Source organism: Zeus faber (assembly GCF_960531495.2).
Source record: "Zeus faber genome assembly, chromosome: 1".
Classification (NCBI taxonomy): Eukaryota; Metazoa; Chordata; class Actinopteri; order Zeiformes; family Zeidae; genus Zeus; species Zeus faber.
In genome coordinates this window covers 38,909,165-38,915,164 of record NC_137193.1, presented here as the reverse complement: position 1 = coordinate 38,915,164, position 6,000 = coordinate 38,909,165, and positions in this window count along the sequence as shown.

The following is a 6,000-nucleotide window of genomic DNA, read 5'->3' as shown; positions in this document are numbered from 1 at the left end:
TAGATGTTTCAACCGCAAGTGGACGTTCCCTATGGGGATGGTAAAGTACCTTAATTAATCAACAATCAGTCAATTAATTTCAATTGTATACACTATCAATAGGTATGTATCACAATATTTATTCATATATTGAAGATATTTTTCTGTTAAGTATGGAACTGTATGGAAGTATGGAAGACTATTTTAACAATCAAATAAACAATTTTTTATCAATTTTCATACACCCACATTTTAGGTTTACGACCCAATAAAGTATTTACAGAAGTTAGAAAACAAATATATATTTTTTTTAAGTTATAGGATAATTTTGATTTATCGCCCAGCCTTAGTTAGGGAATGAGTGGTTTCTCTCTCTTTCTTTTTCTTTTTTTTTCTCTCTAATTCATAACCCCCCCCCCAAACACACACACACACACACACACACACACACGCACACACACACACACACAGAAAGGTCTGCGCGGTGCGTTGTGAGCGTGAGAAGGGAACAACAAAAGGAGAGGAACAACAGAGCGATTAGAGGGAAATGTGTAACAGATGGGCAGCAGCTCCAGATCCTTCCCTTCTCACTTCCAGCGAGAGAAGACGAAGAAGAAGAAGAATAGTTGAGGCACGAGAATGATGAATGGAGTGAGAGAGAGAGGCAGAGTGAGGGTGTCTTATAGTAGCGGTTTTAGTTGTTCAGCCTGGCTGCAGATTTGTCTTTTTGAGGCAGTACCTGTATCGCAGGGGAACACCAGTGAACGTCTTTTGTGCGTTTCTGTGTGTACTTATTTCTGTACTTGTGTGTACATCAATGTGCACAGCAAATTTTGGAATCCTGTGATTCAAAAATCTTGTTTTTTTTTGTAGATAAAGTGTCAAAAGGTTTGGGATTTCTGGGGGTTATTCTCAGAGATATGCTCAGGGTCCACCCTTCGTGGTGAATCATTTCGGTTTTCATTCCCAGAAAAGGGGTTAGTTTGACTTATTCCACGGTCAGACAGCGCACTCAGATTGTGCTGAGTGTAGCTCCCAGGGAGTGTATTACTGCAAAACCCAGAATTTTCTGTGTTGGAAAGTACCACTGAGCGTAGTAGTGTAGCACCGGCTGGGAAGCGTAGTCCCTTCAGACTTTGACGGCGCTGAGACGAGGAACAGGAACGTGTGGAAGAACTGTGGAGGAGGAGGAGGAGGAGGAGGAGGAGAACAGCTGGAAGGCCTCTCTGATGCCTCTGAATCTAGAAATGTACCGTTAGCAAACACACACACTAACGCACACACACACACACACACACACACACACACACACACACACACACACACACACACACACACACACACACACACCAGTCAGGCAAAGTCAATTGATCCCGAGCTTGATCTCAGGGCTGCAGATGTGCACCTGCGCTCACCTTCACATTCTGTTGTATGAAGCTTAGCCTTTGTTAACCTCAGACAAGGCACTAAGGGCCCCAACCACCCCCCCTCCACCCCCCCCCCCCCCCCGCCCCCAACCTCCCCTCCCTCACTCCCTCCCTTCCCTCTTTCTTCCTCCCCCCTTGCCAGAGCCCCCCCACCCCTTCAATCCTGCTCCGTCGTTGGCTCCTCGGCGCTGCATTCCTGGCCTATGATGTCACCCTGATGTGTGTGTGCGTGCGTGCCTGTGTGTGTGTGTGTGCGTGTGTGTGTGTGTGTGTGTGTGTGTGTGTGTGTGTAGTCTGTTTCTAATCAGTGCACTCCGTCCCTTGTCCCTGACCCCCCCCCCCCCATAATTTCTTTCTCCTCCTCCCCCTCCTGCTCCTCACCTCCCTCCTTTCTGCTGGAACCACAGATGCTCCATGCACCTACTGATGACTTGCACAGAGACCAAGAGAACGTGGCGACGCCTTATCTCAATACTGGATGAAATTTAAAAGATTTTGAAGATGCCGATCACTTGGATTGTACTCGCAATGATCGGAAAATCAGCTTTAGGGTGAACGAATACCAGAGTTTGCCACCAAAGAGTTTCATAGAATCGTGTTGCTAATGCAGTCTCCCCCATTTTGGAGAGAGGTTGATGGGTGAAGCAAGAGATGAAGTTAGGTGGAGCTGGCATTTAAAGGGACACTCCAGTTCTGCATGCTAACTGTGTTAGCTCTATGCAGGGCTATCGAGGGGTTCAGCTAGCCTAGCTCCAGTGAATTTAGGGAAATACGCCTTCCAGCAGCAATTTTCCATTTGCGACTCACTGTTTTTTGCTGTCAGGCCTGAATTTCGCTCCCTTAATAAAGTGTAAAAGTAATCATCTTACATAAGCGATATCTTGCGTCTCTATGACAAGTAAAAATAAAGCGATCTAAACTAACGGTTCTGAGCCAGTTTTCTTATCTGAGAAGATTTATTTTGTATACGAACGTTGGTTTTGTACTAAATATGCATCTTCGAGAATGGCTGTTAGGATTTTGAAGGAAGCCATAACGATAACTACTAAAAGAAGGGAAGTCCCTCCCCCTAAAAAAACCCTGGAGTATCCCTCTAAGTTGTGGCTTTCTGTCCGAAGTTGCATGAGGGCCACTTCTCCACCAAGCCCGCCGGCTCCACCAAGGGCAGATGGCTTCCAGTGACCCGCGGGGCGACCCGGAAACCTGGCAACCCCCTCCCCAGGGTGCCAAGGTGAATCACACCTTGGCACACGCTGGTTCAGCCACTGAGCCCAAACCCACCAGTGAAAAACCTGCCACACACACACACACACACACACACACACACACACACACACACACACACACACACACACACATACACACTTCCATATGCCCACACAAACACACACATACATATACACACATCTATACACACACACTCATACATATACACACACATCCATACGCATGCACACACACACACATCCATATGCACACGCGTGCGCATAACACACACATGCACACACACACACACACACACACACACACAAACCCACAGGGGCATGGGGGGGGGGTGTTATTTGAGCTGGGTGGGGGTCTGCTGGAAAATGTGTTTCTCGTATTCCCTCCTCCATCGGCTCCAGCGGGCAGGCCATCCCTCCATCCAGCTTTCTCATGGAGCCAGAGACAACAGGCCCTCTCTCTCTCTCTCTCTCTCTCTCTCTCTCTACCCCTCTATCTCTTCTTCCATCTCTCTCTCTCTCTCTCTCTCTGTACCGTTGGAACCACTATATACTACATCAGTTAAATAAAAGGTTTTCAATACCTTTTTCTCCTTCTCCCTCCCCCTCTCTCTCCCTCGCTCTTTCTCATTCCCTCTTTTTCTCTCAGTCCCTCTTTCTCTAAATAAATGCTTTTGAAAAACGCAAACTCTCTTTTTCTCTCTCTCTCTCTATTTCTCCCTCTCTGACTCTTTCTCGATCGCCCCATCAATCTCTTTCCCTCTCCCGTTCTCCCTCATCTCTCTCTGTCTCTCGCTCAATATCTCTTTCCCTTTCCATCTCTCTCTCTCCCCGATCCCTTTCTCTCTCTTTCTGTCATCCTCCAACTTTTTTCCTCCACCCCCACCACCCTCCCTTCACCTCTTTCTCGTATGCATTTGTTTTATTGCGTTCCCCATTTCCCCTCATGCAACATCTTTCTTTTTTCTTTCTTTCCCCTTTCCCTTCGCTTTTTTTCAGCTTCTTTCCTCACTTTTGCCCCCCACCCCCACACCGACTCCTTTTCTGTCAGCCTCATTTCCTCTCTTCTCTTTTTCCTCTTTCACAATCGCTCTCTCTCTCTCTTTCTTTGTCTCGCACTTTCCCTTTTCCCCCCTTTGCCATAGTTTCTGCAGCTCCTCGGTCCTTTCACACTTGAAGCCGTTATTCTTATTTCTCTTAAATGAAATAAGAATACTCCATTGATTTCTTCATAAATAGGTGTTTTTTATATTTGGTGTCTTTGTTAAACAAACCATATCTGTAGGTCTTGAAGTCTTCATACTCTTTATACGGACAGGTTTTGGTCATATATCTAAACTCAAGGGTTGTCTTCGGTGCAGTTCTTCTCAATCGTGAAGATCAGAGGTCAGAAGCAAAATGTATATATTTTTTTACATGTCAAATTTAATCAAAACGGACTAATTTTAATTCAATTTTTATTAAGAAAAACTAAAAGCCACAGTCTCTGCTCAGAACTCCATTTCCCATCTGCCCCGGTGAATGGATCAATAAAGCGTGTGATGTGTAATCCAGCTGCAGAACTGAACTCTCTACTCCCTCGGCCCCAGTGGACTTCCTGTCTGCACAATGTTCTTATGTCTGTTTTACACATACCGCCTCCATCCAGAGATGCTGCACTGAGGCTGTTTGTCCATCTGCAACACTGTAACTCTGCAAGTATAAAATGTCCAGGGTCTTCATTACTTTTACTCAAATACTTTTACTGAGGTGAAACGAACTCCTACTTAAGTAAAAAAAAAGTGAAAGTATGAAATTGACATCCCTTCTTAGGTAAAGTGATAGAAGTACTTGCTCTTAAATGCACTTGAAGTATTTAAAGTAAATGTACTTGTCCAAACCACTGCCCTGATCGAACTATAAAACTTCATAAAGTTCTACTGTAGCAGATAATGCTCATGCAGACCCTGATTACTTTTTAAAATAAAATAGAATACATGGTGTCATAGTCATTCACAAGCAGATGGACATGAATCACTGATGAGCAGTTTGATAGATCCAGTCCATGAATATTATAAAGAAATAATATAAGTGACTAAATAAAGTAAAGCAACTGTAAAAAAACAGAAATCATTCCCCCAACCCCAAAGACTTGCTTAACTTAGTAGCCTATTCTCTTTTTGGGTGGTTGGGTTCAGATTTGTCATGTCATTAAAACATCAAGTCACATTTTTCAAGTACCTGGACACAGGCCGAAACCGGCTAGATGGTGCGCCCCCTTGTGGCAGCTCGGGTGCAGTGCCACCTTGATTAAACCCTGTTCATGTTGGTACAGTGGGCTGTCAGTCAAGCTTAAAAGGTGCATGTAGGTGGTGGTGGTGGTGGTGGTGGTGGTGGTGTAGAACATCAACAGGTATCTTCGGAATCTTCCCCATGAAGCCATATAGCAGCAAGGGAGTGCAGCGCGGTCAGCTCGTTTCCAGTTAAACAAAGGGAATATCTCAGCTGAAATTAAGTCAAGATTCAAGATGAACTTTATTGTCCCACAAAAGTGGAAAATTTAGCTTGGGCTTCACCCAAGCTGCAGCTGTAAAAGACAAACATTTCACATACAAAAAACATACAAAGCTATGACATTACTTTAACCTTACCTTAACACACCTGTAGACAAACAGAAAAAAAAACACATCAACAAAAGCAAAGATCTGCACAAATCCCTTAATAAAAACATTGATTCTCCAGTGTCCTTCCTGGCTTTCTCCTTTTTTTATCTGTCGATATTTAAACTTTTTATTGAGGCAGGGATCAATTCATTCTTTAATCGATTAAATGTGCAACAAGGGACTATGAACCTCCTCCCGAGGGCCGTAGCTGATACTCTGTGTAGAACACGGGATGGGTCAATCACTATCCTATTGGCTTGCCTGTTGATAAGTAGACTACAAGGATGGATGGCGTCATACCCCGATAATCTTCCATGCAGTTTGCATCAATCAGTCCACTTTAAACTTTTGTTGCACAGAGAGGTTACCAAAGCAAGCTGTGATTCCATATCTAGTAAGACTCGCTAAGACTGCCTGATAAAAGTTAAACATGCATTTTTGATCAACACCTTGAACTCTAAGTCGACGCAGGAAGTGCAGTCGTTGTTCTAATCTACTACAGAGACCGTCCACATGTGTGTCCCATGTTAATGGGTTGTCAATAAAAACACCAACACCATCTCATCGGTCTTTTTAACAGAGGTTGTCATCACACCATTTTATGAACATTTGTATCTCTGAATAGTAGCCAGATAGATCGCTATCCTGTTTCATTAAAGCGAAGAGGGCAGTATCATCTGAGAAGGTGAAAGGGATGGGTGAGCTGACACAACCCTAGGGGGCTCCCGT